This window comes from Hyperoodon ampullatus, assembly GCF_949752795.1.
Source record: "Hyperoodon ampullatus genome assembly, chromosome: 7".
Classification (NCBI taxonomy): Eukaryota; Metazoa; Chordata; class Mammalia; order Artiodactyla; family Ziphiidae; genus Hyperoodon; species Hyperoodon ampullatus.
The window spans coordinates 114837526-114852777 of NC_136920.1; positions in this window are offsets into that span (position 1 = coordinate 114837526).

Consider the following 15252-nt stretch of genomic DNA (forward strand, 5'->3'; position numbering starts at 1 on the left):
TAATTTAATTTCAAATAAAATGTTTAATTTGCAGATTTAATTTCAAATAAAATGTTTACAAATATATAATTGACTGTGAAAGACAAAATTTCTCAAGTTTTGGTATTGTGAAATGTCACAAGAGAATACAACCATGCACTTTGCAGAGAGAATCATTTTTTGGCTTTTAGAAGACTAATTCTATAACTTGATGAGAAATTTTGTCAACCATATCACACCACTGTCATAATTCAAAATTATACTTTATTAAAACTGCTTAAAAAAAAGAATGGGCCCTAACACTAGTAATGTTACTTGCTATAATTCACATTCATAAATTATCTACTAATGTAAGAAAAAAATCCTAAGCATTTATCCCTATACAAGTTTGAACATTTAAGGTTTTTTTTTTTTTTAATTTGCATTCCCTGTTAAGCAAAAACTAACATAAGTGTCCTGTATTACCAGACCCTATGCAATGAAATTTAGAAACCTTTCCTACCTAGATCCATACAACAATCTCACGTGGTAGATATTATTACCCTCATGTTACAGTTGAAGGAAATGAAACACAGAGAGCAATCTTCCAAGGTTCAAATGGTAATAGTGGGCAAAATCATCATGCCATGTTACATTAATCTAAGTTGAAAGGATTTGTTTAAAATCACTATGGTTTAATTATTCTGTTTAGTAGTATATGTAGTAAACTACATAGTATAAAGTCCTTACACATAAAAGATTACTCCATAATAATTTATTTTTACTTTATTTGATGCAACAATTATCTTGACAAATGTTATGCTATATATCTTATATTTATTTCAAATAAAATGTCAGATGTTGGGGAGAAAATGACTTTTAGATTAGTGAAGAAGTATACATTTTAAATAAAGTCATGTTAAGGCATTTTTTGCTTGATAAAACCTTGCAATGTGGTATAATTAACATAATTTCTTATTATGGTTTCATTTCAATGTTTTTATGACATGTAAATAGTTTAGCTATCACTCTATGTGGATGGTCATGAATTATTGATCTAATCTCTGTTTAACCGAAATCACTGTGCTCCACTTTTTCCTTAAATGGCACTTATTATGTAAAAATACAAAGAACTCCATTATTCATGAATTAGAGTGATGCTTTCAAAATTTACCAACATTTTTAAAATAAATTTGAGCAATGTTCAGTTGCATGAGTATTATTTAAATTCTAAAATTATATATTAGTCTTATTTAACATATTTTATAGGTTAAAACAACACAATGACTACAGAACAAGAGAAGATTTGAATACTGAATTAAATAAATAATACTCAGGTTATAAGGTATAAATTTCCCAGACCTCACTTCCAGTTCATCTGTATATAAACATCTAAGGTAGAATGCAATGAATTAGTGTCATGGAGATTACTATTCTTTAAAGCAAAATATGCAAATGTTAAAATTGGACTCCTGTAAAATGTTAACTTTGACCCTGTGCCATAAATCTATTTTGGGAACGCAAAAATTGCTTTTCTTGTAAACTTTTGTTCCACTTGAAGTCCTCAAGAATATTCAAGGACAAAAATGTTTTTCTTTAATTTAAAAGGCTACCTATTTTTATATGCATGTGAAATGCTTCACTGCAGCTTTTCTAATTCAATCCCTCAGTATGCTGCAAAGTCAGTTTGAAAATCTGTCTTTCTTCACATGACACTGAAGGTTGTTTTCAAACAAAATCTCCTGAAAAGAAAACTAAATATCCACAAGAGAAAAGCACTGATTAGTTGGTTGAATAAGAAACAAATGTGATATACTGTTCTGTCTTCTTATTTAGATGCAAAAAAGATGAATATGTGATGTTTCTTTTCCTTTTAGATCGATGCCATGTACTATCAACAAATGCCATCATGTGTATTGCTGCTCAAAAACACATTTTGGTGAGGGATCAGAAGTTTCCTGCTATTTATTGATGTGACAAAAATAACCTCTAGATAATAACTCAGTTGAGAGAGTCAGGAAGGATTCTGTTTGAGCCTTTGATCTGAAAAACATAAAATGATGAAAACAGATAAGAGGAGGATGAGGATCCACATAGTTGTAGACAAAAGGAGGAAGGTATGTAAGGAGAGAGGAACAGAATACACTCTATAGCTGGCTCTCTCTTTTTAAGGAAGAAGAATGCTCTTGCCTTTATGAACACACTCTTTAAGGAACATTTTTTTATTAAGTGCCTATTATCCAACATGTGACTTATACAAATTATCATATTTAACCCTTGTATCAAAAATGTGTTTATCACATAGAAGCATTGCCAATCAAAAATTAAGTAATTTGCTCCAGTTTATGGACTCTGAATGAAAACATGCTTCCTAAACTCAGTATTTTTCCATTTTATCAGTCACTCTACATTTAGGTTCTGTGTTTTCTGAGATATAAGCTGCATTCACTTATTTTTCAGTCTTGTGTTCGCATATTAAAATTTGTGTCTCCCACATAGCCTATCAAGGCTCAGCTCAAATGCCATAATGTCAATGAAATATTCCCTGATCCTTCTGGACTGAAAGAATTATTTTACTTCTGAACTCAGTTCTCAGTTAACGTCTTTATTGCACTGTACCTTGTACTACAGTTGATTTTGCAAATAACTCTACTAAATTATAACTTATTTGAGGGCTGTAATCTTGTCTCCCATTTCTAAATTCTCTACATCTCTACAAGTGTCAGATACACAATAATTAATAACTGACTCATTCTAGAATGAAAGGACAAAAGAGTTAACAGTGGGATGAATAAACCAGTTAACTAATTGTCCTTCAAATAGTTGATCTGATCACAAAGTTTTTAACTTTAAAATTCAAGATTCTATTTTGTACCAAATTCCAGATTTTCAAGATTTACTAATAGCTTTAGTTTTGCATAGAATGTGCATATTTGAATAAAATATTTCCCTAATACTGTCAAATATTTTTCACCATACTTCATCATCAAATAATAAAATTGCTTATAGTTGTTAGTATTAAATGAGAAGAATAATCTCAATGGAAAATTTTTGAATGGTAAGCAAAAGGGACAGTTTGCCTTTAGGTTGACATTTTCATACAGACTCATTATTTATATTGGTTTAAATTGTTATATATAGAGACAGTAATAATAATAATAAATAATAAAATTACTGGAGTTGTCAAGTAACATTAATACAAACATGTAAATGTTTCAACTCAATTTAATTTGGAAACTTTTTATTCTTATCAATAACATGGAAATAATTTCTGCCTCAGTTCCACAGATTTTAGGTGCTTATGTACAAAATGTATTAATGATGACATATGTTAAAAATTATATAACTATAATGTATACATTTTTAGTTTATAAGGAAATTATATTTCACTATATGAAAACAAAGAGAAAGTTTATTATTTATAAAATCAACTTTTCCTCTCTGTTTGCCTCACAGAGTATAAGAATCTTGTCTCTGGGCATGTCAGAGACACTAATGGGGGAGGAAACTTTTTTGAAGTGAAGGTAGCAGTTTTGCATGAGGTAAGGAAATAATAGGTTATTGATAATAACAATCCATGATGAAAAAAATAAACACCTCATCATCTACTAATTTCTGACACTGCTGTAGGTAATAGAGAAATACAATTCTATGTAACACTGTGTTAACCCTGGAGAGCATACTGAATGTAAGGCTGAGTTACTAGTAACAATTATTTATAATAAGTTATATAAAATAAAGATATACATAATGCTATGGGAGCACAAGAAAGGAATAATTAATTCCACTTGTGGGTGCAAAAAAAAACATTGAGAAAACTTAGGGAAAGTTTCATGAATATGGATGGCATGCCTGTGAAGAATCAATGTGAAGAATCAGCTTAAAGAATCACCCTGAAGAATTGGTAAGAATTTTTCAGTCAGCCAATTAGGGAAAGGACATTTCAAATTCAGGAGAAAATAAGAGAAAAATCAAGAAGGCATGAAAGTACATTGTGTGTTGGAAATGACACCAACTATTTTACACCTAGAAGATGTTCTTCTGCAAAATTCCATTATATTTGGCTTTACAAATACTGATTTATCAACTAGGAAATATGTGGTCCTGAGATAGGAGAATGGCAAGTGATTTTGCATTTTAAGTATCTTTCAAATATTTTAAGAAGAGAAATTCTGAAATATTATACTAATGAAGAAATAGTAAACTAATTGAACAAAGTCAAAATATGTCAAATGTCATTATTATTATATTAAGTGAGCTGTCAGTTACTTTACATGAATTAAAATACTAGGAATTAATTAGGATTGTCATAAAATGACTCTCAATTACTGTCTACTTAACGCTCTTACCTAATAGTAGCCAGAGAAAAAGAACAGTTTACAAAAGAAGAACAAATATTAGAACTGTAACAGCTTACTTGTTAAAAGACAATGTAAGTCAGAAGGTAATGTATTGACATCTTTAAAATAGTGAGAGAAAGGAAAACATTCAACTTAAAATTCTGTACACAGCTAAATTATCTTATGAAATTTAGCTTACAAGAATTGAACACATTTTAAGCACAACAACAACGGAGAAAATCCATTGCCTGCAGACAGATATAAACTAAAACAAAATGAAACAAAAGCACTTCAAATTTAAGGAAGGTTATCAAGCAGATGAAAAATAAAATACATAAAAGATGGATATTCAGGTCTACACAAAGTAATGAAGAGTGATGAACAGGGCAAGAATGTGAGTAAATTATAGAATATTTTCTCATTTTTAATGCAAATGTAGTAATGTCTGTTGAGTTTTTAAATGTATATATATGTGTGTGTATGTACGAACATGGTATAATAATGTTACAAAGGATGGAAATGAGAAATTTTATCTATACACTTGCAGGATTTTCACATTATAAATGAAGTGGTATAATATTTAAATGTTGACTTTTAAAGTAAACAAGTATGGTATAAATTGTAAAGAAATGCCTAGTAAAAATCTAAAGCTAATAAGGCAATAGTACTTATAAAATATAATCATAATACTCAATTAAATAAAATAATACTGAAAAAGGAGGAAAACAGAAACAAATTGACTGCCAGTCATGCTCTGAAATGTTGAGAGAAGGTGCAGATATTGAGATCTTTCTCCTAGGAAGGAGGAAAAGGAGTAGAATATGCATCTAATGTCTCAGTTCATCTAATGTCCCCCTCTACCAAAAAGGGGAGGGTGGTTTATGGTGGCCAGCAGGGCTCTGTGTTATTGAGGATGGCTCAAAACCTGAAACTTCTCCTCCAGGAGGGAGGGAGAGCAATGGAGTGTGCACATCTACAGAGAACATTTGAAGGCTCCCAGAATCTTTAGTCATAATTACTGGTGAATGTCTTTCCCTGTCAAAATCCATCCTTAAAGATTGGAATTGGTGTCTTTTATGTAAGTATTTACATGATTATATAAGCAAAGAAAAGTATAGATTAATTATCTAAATTTTTACCTTATGAAATAAAAGAGAACATTAAACCCATGTTAAAAAGAAGCAAGAAAATATTAAAGATAAATGAAATCAATAAATAGAAAGCTAATGAGCAATACAAAAAATGAAATCAAAAGCTGCTGGGTTGTTTTTTTTGAAAAACACTAAGAAAATTCATAAACCTTAAGCCAGACTCATTAAGGAAAAAAGAGAGACAAATTACTGATCAGAAATAAAATGAAGAGGAGACATCATTACATACCTTGCAGAAATTAAAAACACAATAAGGGCATATTTTAAACAACTTAATTTTTATCACCATGGATTAGGTTAGCCTGTTTTCAAACATTGTATATTGAATTAAGTAACATGCACATTTTGTATTCAGCTTATTTTGCTCTGATATTATGTCTAAGATGTTCATAAATGTTGTTAGGTATATAAGCAGCTTCCTTCCTTTTATGGTCCAATATCATTCCATTGTATCTATTTACCGCAATTTGTTTATTCATTCTCTTGTTGGTGAACATATGAATTGTTTTCAGCTATTACTCACAGACAGAAAGAGCGAAAGGGCTGCTATAAGCATGCTGATTTCTCATTATCTTCTGGTGTAAAGTTCTAGCCTGAGTTTTAGTTAGGCATGTGGCCCCTCAAGTTAGAGACTACATTTCCAGTGTGCTTTTTAGTTAAATACTGCAATTGTGATTAAGAGCCGAACAACAGACACAAACAGAAGAAATGTAGACTTCTTTTGCATAATAGTTTTATGAAGAATCTGCTTACTTTTTACTTATTATTTCTTCCTTCAGTTTGAAACACTGACAAAATTCTGGTGATCTAGCCCTAACAATCTAGGTTCTAGAAGAACAAGATAGAAAGAGCCTAAGTCTTTGATTGCCCACAAGGAGGGCATCCTCCCATGCCCAGGCCTTGGAAACATTGTATCTGGATATTTACATAAGAAAAAAAAAAAATTTCTGTCTTTCTTGAGGCTCTGTATTTTGTAGCCTCTTTGTTATATCAGCTTGGTATATATTCTAACCAACATAATAGATTTTTCCTTATTTATACCTCTGATGAAAATATACATAGTAGAATGTTTCCCTGACTTTACTGGAAGAATAATCTGGAATTATTATTTAAAAGAAGATTCTTACGGTCCTCCCAGGATATTCTAAGTTAGGACTAGAGTGGGACTGAAATATTTCAGATGAATTTTAAGCACAAAGTTTAGAGATCGAGTTTTTAGACAAATTGTTCTAGTATTTTATTTTAATACCTGAACCAATTATTGATTTTTTTCATATAAAACATATAATGTCTAAAAATGTTTATGTGTTTTGACATCTAAAAATGCCAATGTGTTTTGGCATCACTTTTTCATAAAAGGAGACAAACTTATTATAAGACATTAAGCATGTGGTATAAATATGTGATCACCCTATGTTAGGAGGTTTTTTAAAAGGTATATCCTATAAAAGGATGACTTATATGTTAAGGTACATATAGAGAAGAGAATGCTATATATTTCCAGAGATAAGCAGATACGTACCATCTTTCATCAGAAAAATTGCCATTGAGAGTAAATAATCTTGTACAGTTGCAAAGTCAACAGCACAAATTCAATTTTTTACATAAAAGTTTCACTTAAGTCTTGTCATTCTGATATTTTAATTACCACACTAACCACAGCATCCATTACAAACAATATTAATATTTTCCTAAGCATTCAAGTCAAAAAATTTCATTGGGGGCTTCCCTGGTGGCGCAGTGGTTGAGAGTCCGCCTGCCGATGCAGGGGACACGGGTTCGTGCCCCAGTCCGGGAAGATCCCACATGCCGCGGAGTGGCTAGGCCTGTGAGCCATGGCCACTGAGCCTATGCGTCTGGAGCCTGTGCTCTGCAACGGGAGAGGCCACAACAGTGAGAGGTCTGCGTACTGCAAAAAAAAAATTCATTGATTTTGTTTTGCATAATTGTGGTATGCTAAGATTTTCAAAAATATTTCTTATAAATTAAGTAGAACACAAAAGCTTTACAGAACATCCACATATCATGGAAATAATCTCTTTTCTAAGATACTGTTTTTTGAGTTCTTATGAGCTGAATTGTATCCCCTGAAAATCATTCCTTGAAACCTTTACTTCTGATGACCCAGAATGTGACTCTATTTAAAGATAAGGCATTTAAAGAGAAATTAAATTAAAATAAAGTTATTAGAGTGGTGCAAATGGAATATGACTGGTGTCTTATAAGAGGAGATTAGGAAACAGACAACATACAGAGTCATATGTGAAGATATCATAAGAAGATAACCATCTACAAAACCAGGAGAAAGGTCTTAGAAGAAATCAACCATGCCAACACACTGATCTCAGAGTTCTAGCCTCAAAAATTATGAAAAAATAAATTTCTTTTAAGCTGCTTGGTCTGTTGTGCTTTGTTATAGCAACATTAAGTAATACGTGAGCCTAAGGAAAATATTTTCAACATCAAATATCTGATTACATTGCTTGGCATCTTCTTGGTTTCCTTCTGCTTTTTGTTTTCAGCCTATATACACATATGAGGGATATCTTATTTCCACAAATGAAAGGTGAATAATTTTCCATATTTTAATTTCCTTAAAGTTGCAGAAAAGATCATGTTTCAACTACTCAGAGATTTTGTTCTAAAGCTTCAAAAGAGCATAAATAGTTGAGAGCTAGCATTATAGTGCCACCCTATTTGATTCAAATCTATCTTAGGCACTCATACTTCTTGAATTTAGACTTTGGCTTTTTTAATCTTTAACATAGCAGTAATAATAGCACCTACCTTAAAGTGTTACAATAAGGATTAAATGAGATAGTAAATATATGGCTTGTAGAGCTATGTATGAAAATAGTCCAAGTAACCATATAATTTATTGTCAAACCAGGATCCTTTTGAGAATGATAAAGGGTGCTTCTCATAACCATGACAGTACATAGTCATAAAGTGTTATTATCTGGACAAAGGTAAACATAGGAAACACAGACGAATATTGATTGTTTTTATTATTAATAACTAATAAGCAAGAATGTTCAAATGGATATAGTTAATGTAGCTGTAGTTCCTGGCATAAATACAGATCTCATTCACTTCTAGTTAATTTCATGACTCCTCTCACCCCTTTTGTAGCATGACCATGTTCATTTCCAGCTTTCAATACAGTAGGTATTATGGGGTGTCTTTCCTGAGTATATCCTCCCTAAAAGCTCAAATCATGTTTGTACTGAATGATATACTCACATGAAGCACAAATGAGACATAGCCATATGTTTAAGGATAGAAGTCCGATCCCCACTACATGATCAGAGATTTACAAGCTTTCTCTCTCTCTTAAGGAAGTGAAATGAGATATAAAATTATCCTGCAGTGGTTATTGGGCCTATAAGGATGTGTTGACTCAGGGTTGGTTTGCAAGATCAGCCTTGTGTACACAGAGGGGTTGATACATTAGTGCTTGTGTCTTAGGTTGTTTTCTCATGCCTGACAATTAGTCCCATTTTATTTGAGTGGTTTATCGTGTGTGATTTGCTTGTCTTTCAACCAAGGAATTCCTAAACCATTCAGATTAAAACTATTTTAACAATAAGCAACTGTAACTATCATATACTATGAATAAGCATGCTATAAAAGGAATTTCAATATCTCAACACAGGTAGGCTTTTAACTACTACAGTGTATAAGGCCAGTTGTACATAAAACATTGACAATAAACTCTCAGTAGACCAAGGGGTTTTTTGCTTGTTTATTTTTGATATGTTACTTTAAAATTTTACTTATTCCCACACAAAGCTTCCCAACTAAAAAACAACAACAAAAATGACTTTGGCAGGTTTTCCAACTAAATGTAAGAAATAATGCATCTTAAAATACTTTTTAGATGTTCACAAAGGCATGATAAATGCACAAAGAATTAACAATTCACTTTACTCTCTATTCATTACATTAATAGCTTGAGGATAAGAAAAGATTCAAGATCATAAATGCTGTGCCTCAATGTTTAGACAATCTATACTTGCCAGAACTGACATAAATGTAGATAAATATGATTTTTTGACAGATGTGGATTTGCTTCAGAAATTATCTTTTAGGAGGTTGGAATAGGTGAGGTTAAAAAATATTTACTCTTAAAACAACCATCCATACCAAAATTAGACTGCATCAGTCTCAATTTCAGTGTCTGAAAAACTGAACCTATAAGACCTTTTCTATATCTGCAAGTAATAACCACACAATTTAATCCTCCTTAAGTAGCCTTACTCTTATTTTCTTTCATAGGCATAGAATGTGTCTTCTTAGAAATTGGAATCTTAGGCCTCAGAAAAACAGTATTTCATGCTGTGAGGTTTTTATTTTATGTGACTGCATTTGACATGTTCCCTACAATTCAGATATAGGAAAATAGTTTCAGAAAAAGAAACAGTTCATTTGGGAAACAGCTTAGCTCTTACAGGATATCCTTAAAAGAATTATCTTTAACTTCAAATATCTGTATGTTAATAATCAATTATTACCCTTATATTGTATTGTCTTTTTTTATTAATTTTTAAAACCCAAAGGGCATGTAATCATGTAGTTTATATTCTTTGCACCTGTATGTTATGGAAAACTGGGCACAGGTGACTTCTAATAAAAAGTGTGGATGATAATGTGAATGATAATATAGGATAACTGATCCAAAGATTTATGCTGCCCCAAAACTTAACTTGTTTCTTCTGAGTTCATCTTGATACTTCTCTAAAACGCCACCTATTTTGGTGAAGAGACATGACGATTGATGGATGATGCTACTGGGCATCTTGCTCATCTTTCATTCCTCTTTTTCAAACTGCTAGTAACTAATTTAGTAATGCTGTATTTAGGCAGTTTCGGTACAGGGAAGGGGTGTTTACACTAGCTTCCTGCCTTTCCACTCTTCCCATTTCCCATAATTGGTGTTAGATTGAATGACTCCATTTAAAGTTAGATGAAAATATAAACTTCAGATATATTTTAAATTTTTAAAAGGCTTCAATAAGAACAGCAACTTCTCAGGAGTCCTAAAGTTCTCTGAAATCTATTATTTCTTTTACTATTTAAAAAGTCAATGTGAGTACATAAAACCCAGCTCAGGTGGCAAAACCTGTATATTTTCCCAAAAACCCAGTCTCACTTTTACAACACTTTAACGCATGCTTTACCTTCTGACATCTGTGTTTAAAGAATTTAAGAGCTATAATTTTCCCACTGGAAATGTTTAATCCCAACTATCTTCTATGGCTTTAAACCATTCAAAAATTAAAAAAAACCTTTAAAAGGGATAAAAATATCAGCATTTTAAAGAAATCATCAATGTTAGGCTGCAGAGCAAACTTGAATCTACAGCCATAGTCATGCTACATATTATGAATTTAGGTGACCATATTTGCAGCTTTAACTGGCAGGAAAAGAGCCTACTCTGGTAATCTTACCATACTCAGGAGAGAGGAGCTTGATTGACAACAGCACAAAGAAATGAAAGATAAAGAGATGATAACAGCAACATTTAGTAGCTTTGTTCCACTCAATAGAGAAAAGTGGACCTGTAGATGACAGATTCTCAACATCTGATAAATCACTCCTCTCATGGAGAGATAAAGTGTAATAGATGAAATGGAGAACAGAAATGTTACTCCAAAGTTGGTTCCTTCTGGGCATAGAAATGCCTTCTTGAAAACATAAGGAATGGGGAATAAGTTTACTTTGAAACTCTGCCTTGTACCCTTCTGAGAGATATTCCATTCGTTTCCTTTAACTGGTTCACTCACCTTGGATTCTGTTTACCTCTTACATTTGCATGCTGGCTTTATTTCACTGTTCACCATCATGTTGTTAGTGCCACCTCATTCCTTAGCCTTGATTCCTTCAAATCCACCTAGGTCTGGGCAGTTAAGTGCCCCCAGCAAATAGAGGGGGCATACACATATGTGCTTTATAATTTTTAGTGTGGACTTCAAAGTCAGCTACATTATTTGCAGGGCCCGATGCAAAATGAAAACGCAGAGCCCTTTGTTCAAAAAACAGTAAAATAGTGCCATTAAAGTTACTAAAATATAAAGCTTTTTGTTCCTTTCATGGTTTTGCTCTTTCTACCTGGCATACTGTTTTTAATTTGTTTTTAATACTGTTCTATGTAAAGAGAAATAAAATTGTTAAATTATTAATATAATTTTACCATTTATCTCTATATTGAACAATTCCAGTTTTAACTGCAAATAGAAGAGTGTTCAACTAATGCATGGAATCACCTAATGACAATTCATATTTAGTAGCTTATACATGCATATGTGTTTTGTTCTTACTGGAATAATGGAAAGGTTGCAGAAAACTAATTCAAGTGTTTTACTTGATACATGTATATTCTACCAACACTCTCAACCTTTGGCTTATTAATGAGTAAAGAAGAAATAAAAGGAAAATGCACCATGTTTTGGCTTATCCTGTCCCTTTCCTTCTGTGAAATCATTTTCAGTGTAAGTGGTTGACTAATACAGGGAAGTAGCATGAGTAAAAAAAAATAGGAGAGGGTTCCTAGGTCATTTACATTTCTTAGAATGTAATTGTTTTTTGGTTTTTTTTCTGCATTCAAAGTTAAGTTCTGGTTCAAATAGAACTGTGATCTCTTGGGGTTGTCAGCACTCCTGCTTAATCAGTCTTTGTTGTAACACACTTACTTCGTACTGATGGGGTTCAGGGCAGACTGCCCGAAAATATGCCACTTTGGCATAATGATTATTCTGAATTAAAGTTACTTGAGGAACAACTGGGACAAGAAGGACATTCTGATCCTCCTCTCTGTCCCCTTGAAAGCAGGAAATAAATCTCCCATGTGAACAGTATGCTCAGCACCAGTAGGCAGAGAGACATCCTTCTATCAGAGGTAGGGCATTCAGGGCTGAGAAGTCTATGTATACAAACTCTGCTTCATTTCCTCACTAATTGGTACCCAAGCCTAAGTTTCTTTGTCTTGTCAGTTCTTCACAAATTTGTTTCTTTGTCTAAAAGCTATAAAAGCTGTCTGCTTTTGTCATTTCTTTGGGCCTCATATTCTTAGAGACCCCCCATCCTTACACAATTAATTTGTTCTCCTGTTAGTTTGGCTCATGTCAATTTAATTTTTAGACCAGCCAGAAGAACCTAGAATGATAGGAAAAGAGCTGTCCTTTCCCAACTGTACTCAGTTTGAGATTCACTGAACTCCCCAGCATTATGGGACCACTAGAATTCTGTGCTCAAGTGACACAGTGAACATTCCATGCAAATAGGACAGCAAGAAATGGCAAAGGTACAGAGGCACATAGTTACCCTGCTCACATATATGTTCTATTGTCCCACTGGAAAATCACAAGTTCAAAGATAAAGTTATTAAGAATTTCAAGAGAGTGAAAGCACATCAATAAACCAAGGATGTAGTCCTGATCAAGGGAACCTGAGGGAATGCGTAAGTGGCACATTCATGAAATTAGCACTGGTAGTCTCTCTGGGCTTTCTTTCCATCCATTAAGTAATTCTCCTTATACTATAGTTATATTACTGGCCCCTCAAAACTGATATTGCAACCTCCTACCATGGATGCCTATTACTCTTTCCTCTATGAATCCCCTTTTCGCCATCAATAAGACTCCAAACTGCTGAATCATCTTCTATTTATTCCTCTATTTCTCTGTGCTTTCATGTCTAATGAATCAAGAACTGTATTTGTTGGTGCACCTTTATTTCTAATATTAGGAAATTACCTAAGAGTGGCTTAAGGAAAATAGGATTATTGGCTCACCTAGCTGAGAAGAATTTTGGGGAACTCATGGAATCAAAAGAAAGAGCTGCGGGAAACAGGACCATATAATCTAAAATTGTGGTATTAACACCAGCAGACATCTGCTTCTCCAAATGTGTCTCATTTCTTTTCATTTCCACTAACAGCTTAGGCCCAAATTAATTCATGTTTATAAATCACATCTCATGTCTCATACATGGTATGTATTCAATTAAAATATTATCATCATCTATTGTTTTTATTTGTATCATTATTATTACATCCATACAAGAATAAGGGGAGGCTTCCCACATCAACACCAGTTTGGCCTTTTTGGAGGAAAAGATTATCACTGAGGTAAGATCAAGTTTGAATACCAACAGGAAAGGGGTAGTGTTGGTATAAAGGAAGAATTTGGATTGTTTGCTTCCCAGAATCACATGGATCGAGATGGGAACTCACAGCAAAGGAAATAAGTTGCTCTTTACTTAAAATGGACAAATAAAAAAAAATGGCTCTTTCAGTTTATTATATCCTCACTGTATGTTGCCACAAATACTTTTGTTTTTCTATTTTCTGTCACTTCCCTAGTTTAGGAATTTAATCCTTGTATAAATAATGTTCTGCAATTATATATTAATTTGTTATCCTACCTCCATTGTATGCCAGTTACAAACTACCAAATAGAAGTTACTGTATGAATATTCTTGTATGTACAGCTCTGATTCATCACTATAATACTCAAGCAAGACTAATAACTCTTACTACTTTATTTAGTAAATTTAGACTAATTTACATATTATAGTAAATTTACAAATCATAGTAAATTTAGACTAATTTACATATTAGTCTAAATCCTAATATGTAAACTCTGTACATTTCCTAGTTCTGACTCTATTCTTTTTTACTTCAGCCAAAATACTTAGCCCTGTTGTTACACCGAGTCAGGGAATTCACTTAGGCCCGAACATGCCATGTAAATTCTTGATCTCTTACTTTTGTTCAGACTGATCTATTGACTTCAAATACACTACTTGCCAATATCTCTCTAAATCCAAATTAGATAATTTGTGTAAAGGTAATTTTTAAGTCTAAAATGCAATATGATTATTACCATTATTATCATCCACTCTTTAAGGTTTAGGTTACATGTCAAAGTTCCCTGATAAAGACTTCACCAATTTATCAACTCAAAAATAATCTCTTAAATTTCTGTTTTCACAGTGATATTTATTTTTCTATAATATTGCTTTTTATTTTTATTTTTGGATTAATATAATTTTTGTACATAGTATCACCTAAAAGAATATGATCTTCCCTTTCACATAATCTTCAAAAACAAAAATTGAATTGATTCTGTCTAAAAGTAAAAACACATAGGAGAAAAATCATATGACTTCCACTCTAATAATTTTAATTTATTTTTCCTATCTTTTTCTTACCTGTGTAAAGAAACACTTATTTGAAATTTATAATTCTTTTGTTTTCTTTTCCTTTTTAAAGTTCAAGAAAAAAAACGTTACCTACTAATTTAGAAATAGTATGTATGCATATCTTATCCTTATAATTTTTTTCTGAATATGTGTATCTATCGGTCCATTTATCCACATGAACATAAACATAGAGATATATCTCAATTCAGATTCAGCAAATATCATGAATTTATCCCTGGGTCTTGGGATTTTTGGTGATTTGTAGCTGTTTCTCTTTATATGTCATGTGCATGAATCTATTTTGTAAAAAAACTATTATTTAAAAATGGCAAATCAAATATATGAAAATAAATATAATGAGATTAAATTTTACATAATTTTTTTGAGGAAAGTCACCTTCTCTAGTCCATTTCTGTATCTCATAGAGCAGACCTTGTGAGTCAAATTCAATTAGCCACCTGTTAGTATTATTAGAAAACCATTTGTTTATATATTTTTGCTTCACTGTATAGCTACACTACAATGGCAGAGGTGAATAGTTGAGATATAGGCTTTAATTGATCACAAAGCCTAATATATTTACTACCTAGCCTTTTACT